Genomic DNA, 20,208 nt, shown 5'->3' with positions numbered 1-20,208 from the left:
AAATCAAAGAAAAGAATATTAATATTAAGGCTAATTGATGATGTGCTACATAAAACACAACCATTAATTGATGATGTTTTGAAAACCAGTGGATAATCGATTATGTCTCATATTCAACACAGATCATAATCGATATGTATTCAAAAGCTTTGGTTAATTGATTATACACGCAAGGAAACTCCTTGGATAATCAATTATTGCTTTCAAAATATAGGTATAATCAATTTTGTCCCACGTTATAAACAAATAAAAATTGGTTATTCACTTAAAAATAACCCATAATCAATTTCTTGTTCTGTGGAATAAGCATGGTAATCGATTATGACTCACCTCCAAGCTTTAAAACTTTGAAGTTTAAACATTTTTCTCAAATGTTTTCTTTGATCTCACTCAATTGTTCTCATAGCTTTAAAAATTCAAAAGCATGGTAATTTTGTACGTGTATAAAAATCACAATTCAGTGAATGCTATTGGAACAATGAAGTAAAAAGTTATATATTTGCGTAGCTTTACTCGAGCTTGTTGTTGCGAGAAGAATTTAAATACTCATTCACTCACTCATTTCTCCGTCTTTGCATTCATCCTCACAGACACTAATCCAAACATGTAAAATTCGTTTGCTTCCATTCTAGTGAATAGTACATCGCAAGAAACAAACACTAAATAGAAGAAGGATTTAATGTAGAAAAGTATTGTAAACCACACTTTTTTTTTTGTTTTCTTCTTTCTCAATAATTCTTGCGTACAAATTATGCATTGGGGAAAGTGTCTTCTTTTTTATACTAAGAAGTCTAAGAGTAACAAATTACGAATGGCTTATTTCTTCTTAAAAATAAAATTAGATATTTATTCTAACCATAAAAGAAAATAAGGTGTAGAAAGTGATGATAGTTACTGGAAGACTTGGAAAAGTCTTTGGTAACGCGTCACAGAAATAATTTATACCTGACATGTAGTTTTGATAAATTTCATGTTAGGCATCCCTATGAAATCTGACATCTCAGTTAGGCTGACACCCCAAACCCCATCTATCATCTGTCATCACATGAGAATAAATTTATTAAACATAAAGAAAATAAAGAAGAATACAAGAAAGTATGGGGAACCAAACCAAAACCAATACAAAGAAATAAACAACCTTATAAGCAAAACATAGGTAACTTATACCTATTATAAAAGAAATCCAAAAAAATATGCAAGAAGACAGTCTATTGTACCTAACAAAATCCTACCTATGAAGAAAGGAAAGATTGGCAAGCTTATCCTCACAAGAGTTACCTTCTCTAAAAATGTGAGAAACTTTAAAAGAAATACTTCTACAATAAGCAATACACTTATTCCATCTATTTCAATATGCCAAGGAACCTAATGATAGACTGAAAAGTAAAGCAAGTCAAAGAGGAATCACGCTCTAACCAAAGAAAATTGTAACCCATTTTATGAGATTCTTCTAGGGCAAGAATAACACACATAAACTCAATGACCAAAGCAGATTGGAGCCCAAGAAAAGTAGAAAACCCTCCAATAAAATCGTCCATACTACCAACAAAAAAGAGGCAAGACGATGAAAACCTTTTGAAGCACCATAAATGTTAATCTTAATATAAACAAAAAAAAGGAAACTCCCAAATCATAGGATTAGAATGACAAACTTTGTTGCATCTAGTGTTGATGCCAAAGAACTTGATCATAGTGAAGTCAAGAATATCATTTTTCATAGAGATGTTAGAAGCATTCCCAGCTAAACAGATAGTCTCTAATAGAATCAATGGCTTTATGAAGGACAATCTTCTGCTGAAATCTAGCATGATTTCTCATTCTCCAAATCATCCGAACAGATAACATAACTACAACCAATTTGATCAACCAAGAAGAAAATCTATCTTCAAAAGACCAAATTAATGCATCTTCTCACAGAACAAATCTCATAACATATCACTTATGTTCTCAGATCAAGGGAGATTGCTTCCTGAATAATTTTTTTTTATAGTTTTCATCAACTATATACATATTGTAAAAATATTTAATCTCTGTATACAAGTTTAGAATAATGGTATTCATGTTATATGCTAAATATACGATTTCTTTATAAAGTGATTTTGAGTTATCTAATACTCATAATTACACTCCACTCTGTAACATCCTTTTTATCATGGATTTTGAGGGACAAAAATCAAAATTTAAGTGATCTCCGTCTTATTTAAACAACTAGGTGACATTATTTATACTAGTTATAAAACTTGTACATTGTATTTTATTTTTCCTATGTCCTATGTCTATAGTTTTTGCAAAATTGAAAATGTGGTAAATATCTAAAATCTCTGGCTGACCAAAGTTTGGATCATAAGAAAAATATGACTATTTCATTACAAACACGATGCTTAATAAGGTTTATAATTTAATAAGAAAGTAAATTTTCAAACAATCAAAACATGCATACTAGCTTCCCAATTGACAGTGAAAATGTTTTTAATCAGCACAATAAAAAAGGGAAAAGAAGCCATGTATAATTTCCAACTTATTGCCTTATCCAAGCATTAACAAGCTCAAATGTTGGAGTCATCAAGTCCCTGAAATTTGAAAAATAAAAATAAAGGGCTTAGTTATCAGAAGTGTGTAAATGAAAATAAATAAAATTCTTGTTCACCAAAAGAAAAAAATATCGTTGATGTATTTAAAAAAGCATAAAAAAATAAGCTATATAATTTATTAACTGCAAAAGCCAAACACTAAGATTAGGCTTTTACATAAGTTGATCTTCATCGATCTGAACATCCATTACACACAAAGCTTCAGTTCATGGCTTCTAAAAGATATTCATGCTATAGTTTTAAAAATACCCACAAGAGTGAGAAATAATACAATTCGGATTTAAATTGAGTATCATTTACCTGCATAGTTTTGAAAGATATTCATGCTATAATTTTGAAAATAAAAACACAAGAATAACACTTTCAAACACAAAAATAAAAATAAAAACATGAACAGCATCGTTATTATTGAAATGATAAATAACAACATTGAGTGTGTTTGATTATAATTTTGTTCACTAGATTTAAAGTTTTGTTGTAAAATATTATTTAAAGACTAACTTTAAGAGTAAAAGTGAAAAAATAAAGATGCAAAATGCATAAAAGATAAAAAGAAAACTAGAAGTAGAAAAACCGAAAAACTGAGACGTTTTTCCAAAATAAAAAATAATTTTCAAAATCTATTTTAATCAAATAATTTCTTTGTTTTTTAGTTTTTAAGAACATAAAGAAGTTTTCGAAAACAGGAAGCAAGCAGGTTTATTGCCTCTAAAATAAAAATATATTATTTTCATTGATATATATATATATATATATATATATATATATATATAATTAAACAAAGAAGATTTAGAGACTCGCAAAGAAACACCTTATTTAAACTTAAAAAATGCATTTTAAAAAATTATTTTTTAAAAACTACTTATTTAAAATATACAGATTCCAGAAACATATAAAAAAAAAGTATACACCAGTTTAATTTATTAAGAAATAACTTATTTAAAAGAATAATCATAAAAAAAATTAGTTCTAGATACTATCATTATTAGTTAATTTTATTTTAATTAATAGATATTAGAGAAGTAATAAATAAAAACTTGTGTACCAGATAAATAGTAAAAGGACTATAACATCATTACCTGCTAATTTTTATCCACGGTAAGTAGTTTCATAAATACTGCTACTTTTTTTTTAATAAAAGTTTTCATGTTAGGCATCATTATGCAACTTGACATCTCAGCTAAGCTGACACCTCAAGTAACAACAATCATCTGTCATCACATGAAAAAAGTATTATTAAAAAAAGGAAAAAGAAAGAAAATACAAAAATATGGGGGGACTAGACCAAAACCCACATGTTAACAAAAACGATACATAGGTAGACTATACTTATTCATAAAGAATTCTAAGAACAGACTAGATGGAAGTCTATTATACCAATGAAATGATTCTCTATGAATGAACCCTAAATTAGCCAACTTATCAGCACATGCATTTCCCTCACGAAAAATATGAGTAACCCTAAACCTAATTGTCCTACAGAAATTAAGACAAGTATTTCATCGATTACGAAGAATCCATGGAACATTAGTCTTAGAAGTAAACGCAGCACAAACCAAGACAGAATCACATTCAAGCCAAACATTAGTAAGTCTCATCTTTTGAGCTTCCTCCATAGCATGTATAGCTCCATAAAACTCAGCAACCAAAAGAGTCTGAACTTCAAGAAACCCTGAAAAAGCACCAATAAATTCTCCCATACTCCCACGAAAAATACCTCCACAAGCAGCAAGACTAGGATACCCCCTAGCAGCCCCATCAGTGTTAATTTTAACCCTGCCTGGTGAAGGAAATTCCCATCTAACAGGAAGAGGACGAAGAACTTTCCCACTACGAGTCTTAATACCAAAAAACTTAATCACGTTGAAATCCAACATATCATTCTTCATTGAAGCTTTAGACGAATTAACCACTAGACAAGTTAAATATTTAATTACCGAAATAGCCTTAGAAACCTCAATCTTATCCTGAAATCTAGCATAATTCCTCATACGCCATATCATCCATATAGAAAAGTTTGTCACAGCAAGCTTAATCAATTTAACCAAAGGACTACCATCACTCTTAATAAAAGAAAGAAGATCATCCTTATTAGAGAAATGAGAAGTAAGAAAAATCTGTTGAACCCAACTCCAAATATGTAATGCATTAGAACATTCAAAAAATAGATGTTGAATAGATTCTTCATGCTTTTCACAAAGCATACACATAGAACATATATGCAAACCCTTATTCTGAATACGATCTGTAGGAAGTCACCCATGAAAATTTTTCCAGAGTACTAGAGTTTTGGAAGGCGGAATAGATGAAGACCAAATGAACTTACCCCAACCACATGGAACTCCTGGTTCCAAGAAAAAAGTCCTAGCCGATTTAAGAGTGAAATAACCAGACTCATCTAGAATCCAATTAGGAATATCTTGTTCCTCTCTAACCATGATATGATTAAAAAAATGCGGCATCTGCTGTAAAGATAAGGGAATATTCCAATCATAACCTGACCAAAATTGAGAGACTGTATCCAGAATGCTAGCCCCATCAGATAACCCTGCAATATTTGCTAAAGAAGTAGTAGAACACCATTTATCATTCCAGAAATTAATAGAAGAACCTGTACCAACAGTCCAAGAAGTATAATCAAGTATGATAGAATAAAATTGTTTAATTCCAAGCCAAAGAGAGGAGGATTTATAAACCATTCTAAACTCGTATTTTGATTTAAGAACTCTGGCTTTCAAGAGTAAAGACCAAGGTTTGTTGCTATAAGCAAAGTTCCAAGCAAGCTTAAGAAGATATGCATTATTTTCATGATGAAGATTAATAATATTCAAGCCTCCATCCTCAAGAGGTGAACAAATTTTCACCCAATTAACGATACCTTTTTTCATAATATCACCAGTCCAAATAAAATTTTGGCACCACTGCTCAACTTGCTTAATAAGTGAAACAGGCCATTTATACATATTAAAACTATAAGCTAGAAATCCAGTAATCATTGTATTGACCAGCTGGATCCGACCCATCATGCTAAGAGATTTACCTTTCCAAGATGCTAGCTTCAATTTGACTTTATCAGCCAAAGGTTGAAGAAATCAACACTTTGGAGCACCAACAAAGATAGACACTCCTAAATAATTGAAAGGCAAACAACCATGACTACAAGAAAGAATATTTTGAATTTTGGTGACAAATCTTGGAGAATTATCCATGGTGAAGAAACTACTTTTAGAGTTATTAATATATTGACCAGAAAAATCACCATATGTTTTAAGAAAAGTACTCAAATTTCGAAGATACTTAATATCCCCCTACAAAAAATAAAAATGCCATCAGCATACAAAATATGAGAGGGAGTGAGATAACCTTTCGGACATGAACATTCTCTGCTAAATTGTTCAAGAAGTTGAAATAGACATGTCGCCAAGAACGCTTGAATAAAATTGAGTCGAATACCATCCAGAAACTTACAACAAATCCAAATGCCATACTTATGAAAAAATCATTATTGAAAAATGAGTATCCATCTTCATGAACTTCAACATTTGGATCTTGTGGTGGTCCTTCTTTAGTACACAGTTTCTCAAGAGGTAATCCACAAAGATCGAGATTATCCTCATAACGTGATGCATCAAAACTTTGTAATTGTGAGCTGATTGGAATTTCTCTAGTTAGATAGTTGTGACAGATCTAACATGCTCAGACGGTGAATTTGAGAAAGACTAGTAGGAATTGAACCAACTAATTGGTTTCTTGAAAGATCCAAAAATTCAAGTGAGGCAAATTTTCCAATATTTGAAGGAATGTTTCCTATTAAATTGTTTCTTGATAAATTCAATGAAATCAATTAAAATAAATCCTCAATTTCTGCTGGAATTTCTTCTGAAAAGTGATTGCTTGAGAGATCAATACTTCTTAAAAGAGATAACCCACCATCCATGAACATTTGTTTTGAACCTTTCCACACACAAAAATCATTCAAAAAAATACAAATTATAGTCACCCATTGTCCCTAAATCATAATTATATTGATGGTGATCGTTTGAAACCTTTCGAGTCATTGAAACAAAATAATTTATGCATTTAGGAATTTGTCCGAATAAGTTGTTGATCACTACAAGAAAAATTGGAATTACATACAGTCAAAATCCGTATGTAAGACCCAAAATTCGTATGTAAAACTGTCGTAGGTAATCCGTATACAATGTAAAAAAAAAAATTAATTTTTTCATTATTACAAATTATTATTTATCACTATCTATATTTTTTATTAATCCTAGAGGCGCATTTTGCACTGGCTGGAACTCGAACCCAAGCCCCAAATAATGTTACAAGCAAACTGCAGCAGCCAAGATTCAAACTCAAGTCTTTCCAGTGACCCGAGGAAGCATTGACCACTAGACCAGACAAGTTCTTTGGTCATATTATCATTTTTATTATACTTATACATATTAATATAATTTATACATATTAATATAATTTATACATATAATATAATTTATACATATAATCTAATTTATACATATTAATATAATTTATACATATAATATAATTTATACATATAATATAATTTATACATATTAATATAATTTATACATATAATATAATTTATACATATAATATAATTTATACATATTAATATAATTTATACATATTAATATAATTATTATTAATAATAATAATAAAATAAATTATATTATTATTATTATTATTAATATTATTATTAATATTATTCATATTATTAATATTTATTAATGTTATAATTAATATTATTATTAACATTATATTCATATTATTAATATTTATTAATATTATTAATATTTATTAATGTTATAATTAATATTATTATTAACATTATATTCATATTATTAATATTTATTAATATTATTATTAACATTATTATTAATATTAATATTATTAATATTATTATTAATATTATTAGTATTAGTATTAATATTCATATTATTATTAATATTTATTAATATTATTATTATTATTAGTATTAATAATCATATTATTATTAATATTTATTAACATTATTATTAATATTATTATTAATATTATTAGTATTAATATTCATATTATTAATATTATATTCATATTATCAATATTATATTCATATTATTAATATTAATTTTGATATAAATATACATTTAGATATTTATTGTGTGTGTATAGTAGTTTTATTTGACTTGAGTAATATTACTTTTATCCGGATATAGATAGATAGAGAGAAAAAGGAAGAAATTATATAATATTAATATAACTTTAATACTATAAATGCATATATATATTGATTAATATATTTCTTTATTTAATCATTAATTTTTTAAAACTCATGGTTAAATTTAAATTTACTTTCATATTATATATATATATATATATATATTAATATAAAATTATTTGATATCTTATTTTCAAATATAGGTTATTATAGGTAGTTGTGAAGTTTTTGTTAGATGGCTATATAGGTGCTTGTATCTTACACTTCTTTTCTGATTTGAGATTCTTGTATAAGGATTGAAATATCCTTAAAATGTTTTGTTTAATTTTTTTTATTCTTTGTCGATAAAAAAAATCTTATTTTCAAATATTTACTTACATAGATTAAAATTGATATAATGTATAATTTTTAAAATATTTTAAATTATAAATTATTTAATCACTTTGTCATTATGATTTATATATTAGTAGAAAGGGCTATTTAGTAACAACTTTTTACATAGATTTATGGAATAATTAATATAGTTTAAACTAGAATGATATGCTAACTAGTAATCTGTATTAGAGATTTAATTAATAGTTAATGTAAAAGTCATCATTTTATGTTAAAAGATAATATTGTTTGTTGACAATATTCTTTACTATATATAACACACAAGTAAAACCAACTACCTATAATGAACTTAATTAAGTCAATATGATCGTAAAATAATAATTAATATGATAGTTGATTTTAATGTAATAGGTAATATGATGACTATGAGTATGACATATATTAAATTTGATTCATACTAATAGATAATATAATAAATTATGTTTAGATTCAAGTAGATTATAGATAAATTAAATGTGATTCATATGTTAATATTGTTAGTATCATTAATATTGTTAGTATTATTATTATTATTAGTATTATTAATATTTTTAGTATTATTAATATTTTTAGTATTATTAATATTGTTAGTATTATTAATATTATTAGTATTATTAATATTGTTAGTATTATTAATATTGTTAATATTGTTAGTATTATTAATAATGTTAGTATTGTTAGTATTATTAATATTGTTAGTATTGTTAGTATTATTAATATTGTTAGTATTATTAATATTGTTAGTATTATTAATATTATTAATATTGTTAGTATTATTAATATTGTTAGTATTATTAATATTATTAATATTGTTAGTATTATTAATATTGTTAGTATTATTAATAATAATAAGTATAATAAAAATCATAATAAAACTAAAGAATTTACTTAGTGTAGTGGTTAAATTTTACTTGGTTGCTGAAAGATTGCTGAAGGAACCTGGCTTCAAATCACATTCATTGCTAATTTTATTTTATGGTGCTAATATTTACATACGGATTATATCCGTATGTAATGTTGATTTTACATACGGATTTTGATCCGTATGTAATAATCTGTATGTAATTCGCGTTTTTCTTGTAGTGGATTGAGAGATCCAATAGGTGAATATTTTTGAGATAGCAAATCTGTGTTGGTAAAATTCCATAAAAGTTACTACTTCCCAAACTTAAAATTTGCAGCTCTTTCAAATTACTCCCAATCCAAGCAGGAAAAGGTCCAGTTAATTTATTTTCTGTCAGATCTAACATTACAAGCTTTGTGCAACTCCTCAAAGAAAAAGGGATCTCATTTGTTAAGTTGTTGTTTCTCAACAACAATGCTTGAAGATCAAAAAGTGAATCCATTGAAGTAGGAACCTTTCCTGAAAATTTATTGTGAATCATATCCAAATAAGTTAATGACTTGAAAAGACTCCAATATTCTGGAATTTGTCCGGATAATTGATTATGTGAAAGGTCTAATTGGTATAATGTCTCAATTGTACCATTCCCACATAAAAACTAAATAGAATCTGAGAATTTATTTTTGGATAAATCGAGAAGAAAAGAATCTCGAAGAAATAGAGGAATAGGGCTTTCAAATTGATTTGATCCAAGTGACATCTCATAAAAATGATTCTTTTGTGAAAAATTTGGAATTATACCTTGTAAATTGTTGTATGAAATATTCATATGCAACCAATCGTTTAATAATGGTAATTTAGCCCAAAACCACTCCGGAACAATATCTAATATTGAAGCATTTGAAATGTGAATAACGTCAAATTTATTTTGTGTCATGAGCCATTTCGAAAATGTTGGACCTAGCTTGCAAGATCTCAATCCTAACCAGATCAACTGAAAAGGTGGGACCCAATTTTGAGTAAATGTCAAGGTCAATGAGTTGTCAGATAAAAACAGTCGTTGTAACTTGGACATATTAGCGAAATGGTAGTCAGTGAGAACACCTTTTAAAGAATTTGACTCCATGTATAGTTTCTCTAACTGTGGTGGAAATTGAATATCCTTAGGTATCTCTCCATTTAGCTTATTTCCATAAAGATATAACTGTTTTAAAGATGTGAATGTTGAGAAGTCAAGTAGTGTGCCATTTATTTGATTCATATTTAGATATAAATTTTCTAATGAATATCTAGCACATCCAGACAAATGATGGATTATCCTTGGTAACTCTTCACTCAAACTATTTGTTGACATATCCAATAAACATAAAGCACATGCATTCCCAAATGATTTTGGAATTCCACCTTCAAAATTGTTTGAGCCGGTAAACAAATACTCCAATAAAGATGGCAATTTGCTACTTTTAGATATCTTTCCACTTAATTGATTGTTCCAAATCACTACAAAAAAATCCAATTTATCTACGGACAAAATCCGTATGTAACAGCCAAAATCCGTAGGTAAATCAACATTACTTACGGATTATCCACGGAAAAAAATCCGTATGTAATGTTGGCGTCAGTAATTTACCTACGGATATTATGTTCGTAGGTAACGAAAACAGCATTACCCACCAACGGCAGTCCGTAGGTAATGTTAAAATACTTAATTTTTAAAATTTTAATTATTATTTGAATCTTTTTTTTTAGGTAATGTTAAAATACTTAATTTTTAAAATTTTAATTATTATTTGAATCTTTTTTTTTATTTTCAATTATTATTTACAAATACTATTTTTTTTGCCAATTTTTATGATTTTTACTGATAATTATTATATATGCTATGATAATTATAATTAATGTTCGAACTCAACTGCAACAGGTGGGACTCGAAGCCAAGTCTCTTTAGATATGTCCATAGAAGCTTTAACCATTACACCAGTCAAATTTTGTTGTCATGTTATGATTATTATTATATTTATAAGTATGATTATCAATATTAATATAATTAATAAAATAAAAATTAATAACATTCTTCATATATTTAATATCATCATTATTATTAATATTGTTTAATATTATTAAATATTATTAATATTATTAAGATTATTAAATATTATTAATATTATTAAATATTATTAATATTATTAAATATTATTAATATTATTAAATATTATTAATATTATTAAATATTATTAAATATTATTAATATTATTAAATATTATTAAATATTATTAAATATTATTAAATATTATTAAATATTATTAAATATTATTCAATATTATTAAATATTATTCAATATTATTAATACTATTAAATATTATTAATACTATTAAATATTATTAATATTATTAAATATTATTAATATTATTAAATATTATTAATATTATTAAATATTATTAATATTATTAAAGATTATTAATATTATTAAATATTATTAATATTATTAAAGATTATTAATATTATTAAATATTATTAATATTATTAAATATTATTAATATTATTAAAGATTATTAATATTATTAATATTATAAAATATTATTAATATTATTAAATATTATTAATATTATTAAATATTATTAATATTATTAAATATTATTAATATTATTAAATATTATTAATATTATTAAATATTATTAATATTATTAAATATTATTAATATTATTAAATATTATCAATATTATTAAATATTATTAAATATTATTAATATTATTAAATATTATTAATATTATTAAATATTATTAATATTATTAAATATTATTAAATATTATTAATATTATTTAATATTATTAATATTATTTAATATGATTAATATTATAAATATTTATTAATATTATAAATAGTGTTAATATTATAAAAAATGTTAATGTTATATATATTTTTATTAATACTATTTATATTATTTAATGTTATTATTACTGATATTATTAATTTTGTTATATTACTAATATCATTAATATTATTATTATTATTAATATAATACTATTTATATTATTTAAATTATTATATTAATATTAATAATATGTATAAATTAATTATGATTATTATTATTTATGAATATGAATTATATTTTTATAAATTTTCATATTATATTAATATTTTTAATATTATGTATATAATTATTATGATAATAGTTGGTAGGTAATATAGATCAGTGGTGATAAGTAGGTGATAGTTCGTAAGTAATAGAGATTTGTGAGTAATAGTTGGTAGGTAATAGAGATCCGTAGGTAAAAGTTGGTAGGTAATAAGATCCGTAGGTAATAGTTGGCAGGTAATGCTGAATTTACCTACGGATTCAGAATTCGTGGGTAATAATTGGTAGGTAATGCTGAATTTACCTACGGATTCAAAATCTGTAGGTAATGTTCGTAGGTAATGTTGTTCGTAGGTAATATCCGTAGGTAATGCTGAATTTACCTACGGACTTAGATCCGTGGGTAAAAATCCGTAGATAATACTGTTTTTTTTTTTGTAGTGAAATATCCAATTTTTTCAAAGTTAAAAATACTGAAAGGTCAGTAAGCGTACCATTGATTTTATTTGTGTTCAAACTCAATTCTTGTAATGAGTTTCTAGCACATTCAGATAAGTGATGAATTATAAGTGAAAACTCTTCATTCAAGCTATTAGTAGATATATCCATTGAGCGCAAAGCACATGCATTCCCAATTGAGATCAAGGTACTGCAACTGAGAGAGATTTCCAAGCTGAGATGGTACATTTCCTTCAAAAAAAAATTGACCAAGATTTAAGTATCTCAAATGAGAAAGAGAGCCAAACTGAGTTGGAATTTCTCCGCAAAAACCACATGAACTGGCAGCGAATCCCCTCCCACTGGCAGCGAATCCCCTCCCACTGGCAGCAGTCGGGAATGGTCCAAGAGGAGAGCATGCCGTAGTCATCGACAATGGCAGCCTTGAATTGGAGGAGTGCTTCCCTCTCCTTTGGGAAGCATGTCGTTTGGTGTTCTCCATTAACAACCTTCAACACCACACACACCATAAACATCATCAATCTCAAACCAACTGGATTCGTCATTGAAGTTGTTGTGGGTGTGATCATGACAGAGAAAGAGTGATGGATGAAATGTAGTGACTATATTGCTTTTGATGACTTAACCACTCTCCATAACCTCCCATATATAACATTCTATGCATCCACTGATAAAAAAACGACCAAACTAAAAATGAGTTCTACGAATGCAACTATTCTAAAACAAATCAAACTATAATTACAAAATTATTTAGCAAGACCATAAAACTTTTCCAGAGCTAAACAATTATCATTTCTATTTTGATTTTTCACAACTTCAGATTTTGTTATATTTACTTTTGCTTAAGTGTTATTAAACATAAACGAAACTTTGTACCATATTTATTGTTTTCCTGTTCTTTCATTCTTTTTTTATATTTGAACCATTTAAATATGAATTTTAACAAAAGACAAATCTATTTAGATATAAATATATTATAATATTTACATTTTACAAATACAATTTTCTTTGTGTACTTGTATAGAATTTAAACCGTATTGGTTATAATTGATACTTCTCCTTCGACCTAGCTTTCCTTTCATTCTCATGTTCTTTAGTTTTCAGTCGGAAGTGTATCTTTAAGAAATTTACCAAAGATCAACTAATAAATAATTAATTATTTTATTTTACAGAATTAATTTTTATTTAATAATTTTTAGTAGTGTATTTAAAATAAAATATAAATAATCTATGTTCACAAATTTCATTTTACTTTCATATGTTTTTTTTTTTATGTTTATACTATTTTATCTGAACATTATTTTATTTAGATGGTTTCAGATAAGTAAAAAAAAAAAAAAAAAACTTTGAAAGACTTGAGCAATCCCATTCCATATGTGAAAACAGAAAGACTTGGAAAAAAAATGGAAGACTGAAAAATTGGGTCATCTCATTACACTAAACTAAATACAATCACATATAGGACAAATTTCATGTTCAACCCACCTAACCTCCAACTAATTTAATCTTAATCCCTAAACTTAATTTGAAATCTAATTCTTTTCTCAAATTTGAAATTTCAGTTAAAATGACTTTTTATTCCAACATGACCCATACAAACACTACAAGAACAGCTTGATTTAGCTTCCAAATTTTTGCGTGGGCCATTTGCGGACGCTACTCTCGTCGGTCAAAATGAGTAAAAGCCCACGCAAGATTTACATTGGACGCAAAACAGACGCATATATTCATTTAATTTTTTTTTTTTTAAATTTTTTGCGTCGGCCGCGGCCCAAGCATAGGCGTCGGTTTTGCGTCGGCCGCGGCCGACGCATATGCGTCCGTTTTGCGTTGCCCACAGAACCCACGCATATGCGTCCGCTATAGCTCACGCATGTTTAGAATTTTAAAATTTTAATATTTTTAATGTATAATAAATATTTTAATATTTAATTCTTTATTATATTTATTTTAGAATTATTTCTTTAATGTTATAATAAATTATTTAATTTATCAATTTTGAATATAAATTAATTAAATTAGATTTATTAAATTAAATAAGCGTTTGATTTAAAATTAATTGAGTAAAATAAAATATATATTTAAATTATTTAAATGTTATATAAAATATTTGTTTATTTTAAATATTATTTATTTTAAATTTATTTTATTTATATATTGTCATAACTATTTTCTTTTGGAAATTATGATATTTAGTTCAAGAGGGGGGTGAATTGACCTTTTAAAACTTTCTCGCAGAAACAGTATTTAACACAGTTTTACAGAAAATAAATCGATTTATGTAAAAATGAACAGATTTATTTCAGCACTGTTTTTGTTTGAAATGTTTTTAATACAGCAAGGTTAATCACAAGATTATGCAGATAGATTTTCCAGATGCACACACACAGATATCAGATTGAAAAACAGTGAAACACAGAAAGCATCAAACCTTAATTCCACTTAATGTGATTTAGGTTCAGTTAAGGGCTTGACAATTTGTGAGACAATCTATCACATACAACCTGTTTTATTAGCCTTTAACAGATTATCAGTGTTCTTATTGAAACCAGACAGTTTTCCAGAAATTAAGAACAATGTGCACAGCGCCCAGAAAGAACAAATTTATTTTCAATTGAACAGATTTATTTCTTTGCTGTTTTATCAATTATGCAGAAACGAAATTGCAGAGAGTGAGAGAGAATGAACACAAGCAGTTATACTGGTTCACTCAACTGAGCTACATCCAGTCTTCACCAACACCAGGTGGAAATCACTAAAACACAGTACAACCAAGTACAATTCCCACTGTTCTTGAAACCTACAAGAACTTAGGTACTCTTGCTGAAAAAACCTATTTCAGCACACACACACCCACTCTTCAAGAACACCTATCAAGAAGAGTGTTCAACCAAACTATTACAAGAAATGAGAAGTGAAACGACTACACCTGATTGTGGATACTAAGATCTGCCTTAAACCAGTAGGCAAGATTGCTAGAACAGTAGCTGCACCTCACACCAAGCTTTTGGAACCAAACCAAGAACAAGCACTTTGCGATTTTTGAAATCTTTGAAGAACAAATGCTAATCCTTTGTAAACTTTTGATTCTCTGCTGTAAAACTTGTTTTTACAAATGTATGAACTGTTATTAAACTCAGAAACAAGTTTTCATTTTATAGAAAACCAACTTATAACAGATTTTTGAAAAACAGTTAAAGCTGTTATAAAATGAACAGATTGAAAATAAAATGAACAGATTTATTTTCAAAAAGGAGTTAGAGAATTTGTTAAGTGAGGAGACTTAGTCAACCATTCTGGTGCAGAGATAAAACTGAAAACGTTTAAGCTTGACATGGCACCAGAGACAAAAAGAATCTATTCATTTACAGATGAACAGATTTATTTTTCAAAACGAAAACAGAGAAAGTTTAACTATTTAAAACTCAGTCGTTTTGAAAGATAGAAGACTTAGTCAAAATACATGATGCACAAAATCTAATTTTCACAAGACTTAGCCAAGGCATCAGTGTAAAAAAAAATGAATCTGTTTATTTAGAAAAGAACAGATTTATTTTTATGCAGTAAACGTGTTTTTTGTAAAACATGTGAAAAATAGTTTAAGAAAACTTATGTTTGTTCTTATCACATGGTCAGTGGTTATGAGGTGAGTTACTAAGCAAAAAACCCACTCTTAGACAACCTCTAAGCACTACCTAAGACACACTTAAAGCAAAGCAAAAAACAAATGAAATGTACATAGAAGTCTTCATCAAACACAATCTTGAAGGGGTAACAACCATTTTCAACAATCTCCCCCTGTTTGATGGAGACAAACCCCCATAGCTAACCTCATAGCTTTGTTGCTTTAAGCACCTATACTGCACCAGATTTTAAACCAGAAAAAAATAGCAGTATTGCATAGCATAAGACATGGTTTTAAGGTGCAGAATTAACTCCCTGTTTCAGTTTTCAGCAACTATTTTTCTCCCCCTTTGGATTCATCAAACAGCATATAAGCATAGGGAAAGCAAATATGAAACAGAAACCATAACCATAATAGTCCAGAGAAATAAAACCATATTGTTCAGCATTACAGACATTTGAAAAATGATAAAAACAGCATTAAAAACAGAAGACTACTGATCCTTGTAGTAAAGCTCTGCAAGCTGTGCCTGAACCCCTTCAATCTGATCATCAAGGTGTTGAAACCTTGCATGAGTAGTCTCAAAGTATGCCCTTTGTTTTGCAGACATTACATCAAGACGATACAGCACTTGCCTTTCAAACATAGACATTGGTTCTCCTCGGTATTCTGGAGCTTGATAGGCAACTATGGCATTTGCAGCAACTTCCTCATGTTCAGATTGGGTAGCAGGTGAGTCATCATCCATAGGAACAGCTTCATCCTCATCCTCATCCTCATGTTCTGCTTGAGGATCCTTCTCCTTGAGAACCACCCACTTGTCTTCAATTTTGTGAAAACCCATTTTGGTGAGAGTTGAATTATCAATCTCACTTACAGCTTTGATAGGGTCGTTTCTCTCATTTGTAACATCAACACCAAAGTAATCAATTAATTTGGAAACAAGAATAGCATAGGGAAACCGGTAATCAGCCAACCTTTTTGACTTGAGCATGTGTTCATTGACAATGAACACCCAGTTTACCTTAATCTGGTTCATGATGCAATATAGGAGAATGAGATCCTCTTCATGTAAGACAACATGGTTTGTCCCTCTAGGAATCAGTTGCCATGCTATGATGTATGCAACTAGGCGTGGAGTGACGTTCAAATGCCCTGCATGGAACCTGTTTATACTCTCTGTAGGATTTCTCATGCAACTCTTATAATATTGCAGCTTGTTGAATTCTGAAATTCCACTGGTATTTCCCTTTCCTACTTTTAATCCAGCATATTTTATTCCAGCCACAGAGTTCCACACCTCACTTGTGATCTTCATCTTAATTCCTTTCACATAAGAGACAACGTTCTTCCCATCCAATGTGAGGTTAGTATAAAACACCTTAACCAAGTCAGGATAAACATTACCCGTTAATTCCAACATCTTTTTCAGTTTCTGGTGCTTCAACACAGCCCTTGTTTCCACCAGTTTTTCAGATTTCAGCCAGTTGAAATCCAGCACTTTGGGTATGTTGATCTGCTTCCTGCTTGTCTCATGAATGTAGGCATTGATGCCTTCTTCATTTCCAGCGAACCATCCTTCTAACACACCTTGAAAGGTGGTTTGCTTCCCCTTATTTTTCTGTTTCTTGGAAGAAGAAGCTATGGTTGAACCTGAATTCTTTTCTTGGTTTCAAATGGTGAGAACAGAAAACGAATAGCCAATGTGGGTAGCAAGTATTCACACAGATTTATATAGAAATGAATGTGTTGATATGGCAGTTATGAGTGGATATGCATAAAGATTTTATGCTCTGAATTTGTGCAGAGAATCTTTGAAAATGTGCAACAAATATTTAGGGTCACGATGCATATACTCATGCCTTTATTGAGCACCCAAACCATCAAATCGGTTACATAACCATGACCAAAACCGTCAAAGGTACAGAGGTTAATGCCCACTAGGTCAGTCAAGCAGTCAAAGATCAAAATTTCTCTTTCCTAGTCATCAATGCATATCAGTGCAGAAAATAAACACATTCAATTACGAATAAACAGATTTAATTTTTCACTGCTAGGCACAATTGACATTTATAATACCCAATTCATTAAGCAGAAAATTAAACCTATCTTTGGCTAATGGTTTTGTGAACAAATCAGCAAGTTATAAATCAGTACCAATGAACTTAATATCACATGTTCCATTAGATATGTGTTCCCTTAGAAAATGATGCCTAATTTCAATGTGTTTGGTTCTTGAATGCATGACAGGATTTTTGGTTAAGTTGATTGCACTTGTATTGTCACACAGCAGAGGTATATGGTTAAGTAAGATACCAAAATCATTCAATTGTTGTCTTAGCCATATAGTTTGAGCACAACAACTCCCTGCTGCAATGTATTCTGCTTCAGCAGTGGAAAGAGCTACACAAGCCTGCTTTTTGCATTGCCATGAGATCAAGCTTGATCCAAGCAAATGACAGGTTCCACTTGTGCTTTTTCTGTCAATTTTGCAACCTGCAAAATCTGAATCAAAATATCCAGTTAAGCTTAATGAAATATTACCTGGATACCACAAGCCAACTTCTTTAGTTCCTTGCAAATACTTCAAAATCCTTTTGACAGCATTGTAGTGTGATTCTTTAGGAGCAGATTGAAACCTTGCACACATGCACACTGCAAACATTATATCTGGCCTGCTGGCAGTGAGATACAGTAGTGATCCTATGAGTCCTCTGTATTTGGTTTCATCAATAGAAATTCCAGCTTCATCATGATCCAAATGACAGCTTGTTGAGAAGGGTGTGCTGATTGGTTTACACTTGTCCATTTCAAATTTCTTCAGCAGATCCTTGCAATACTTAGCTTGACTTAAGAAAATGCCATCCTTGAGTTGTTTGACCTGCAAGCCTAGAAAATAGTTCAACTCACCCATCATTGACATTTCAAACTCACTCTTCATGACTTTCACGAAAGCTTCACACAATTCTCCATTGTTTGATCCAAAAATGATATCATCCACATATACTTGTACTAGAATTGAGTCATCTCCTTTCTTCTTAATGAACAATGTCTTATCTAATGTGCCTCTGTCATAGCCTTGTGAGGTGAGAAAATCACTTAGCCTCTCATACCATTGCCTAGGAGCTTGCTTGAGTCCATAGAGAGCCTTTTGGAGTTTGAACACATATTCTGGATGTTGATGGTCTTCAAAACCTGGTGGTTGTGAGACAAATACCTCTTCATTTATATAGCCATTTAGAAAGGCACTTTTCACATCCATTTGAAATAACTTGAACCCTTTGATGCATGAGAAGGCAAACAACAGTCTAACAGCTTCTAACCGAGCCACTGGTGCATATGTCTCATCATAGTCTATTCCTTCTTCTTGATTGTACCCTTTAGCTACAAGCCTAGCCTTGTTTCTGGTGATCACTCCATGCTCATCCATCTTGTTTCTAAATACCCATTTTGTTCCAATTACATTCATCTCAGGTATTCTAGGAACAAGAGTCCAGACCTCATTAAGAGCAAACTGATTTAGTTCCTCTTGCATAGCTAAAATCCAGTTGCTGTCCTTGAGAGCTTCATTCAAATTCTTGGGTTCAACTTGAGATACAAAGGCCATTGCTTCACAGAAATTGTTCAAGGATTTTCTAGTTGACACTCCTTTCTCAATGTTCCCAATGACATTATCAAGTGTTAAATCTCTTGGGGTTTTCCACTCTTTTGGCAAACCTGCAGCTGCAGTAGATTCTTGTATAGCATGTGTATCAGCAGTATCAAAATGAATCGATTCATTTTGATTTAAAACAGATTTAAATTCATTACTGTCAGGGTCATCAGCAGCAGTTTTAGATATGCTATAATCAGTTTCATCAAAAACAACATGCATTGATTCTTCTACTATAAGCAACCTTTTATTGAAGACTCTATATGCATGACCATTCAAAGCATAACCAATGTGCACACCTCATCAGATTTAGCATCAAACTTACCAAGATTTTCTTTGCCATTATTCAATACAAAGCATTTACACCC

At 28.7% G+C, this 20,208-nt stretch overlaps 1 pseudogene; it reads right to left on the bottom strand.

Annotated features, from left to right (window-relative positions):
• Positions 1 to 550: 550 nt before the first annotated feature.
• Positions 551 to 13,108, bottom strand: LOC137838623 (receptor-like protein EIX2; annotated as a pseudogene).
• Between the last annotated feature and the right edge of the window lie 7,100 nt (positions 13,109 to 20,208).

Source organism: Phaseolus vulgaris, chromosome 4, assembly GCF_000499845.2.
Source record: "Phaseolus vulgaris cultivar G19833 chromosome 4, P. vulgaris v2.0, whole genome shotgun sequence".
Classification (NCBI taxonomy): Eukaryota; Viridiplantae; Streptophyta; class Magnoliopsida; order Fabales; family Fabaceae; genus Phaseolus; species Phaseolus vulgaris.
The sequence above is the reverse complement of the archived record's forward strand: the minus strand, read 5'-3'. Positions and strand labels throughout refer to the sequence as shown.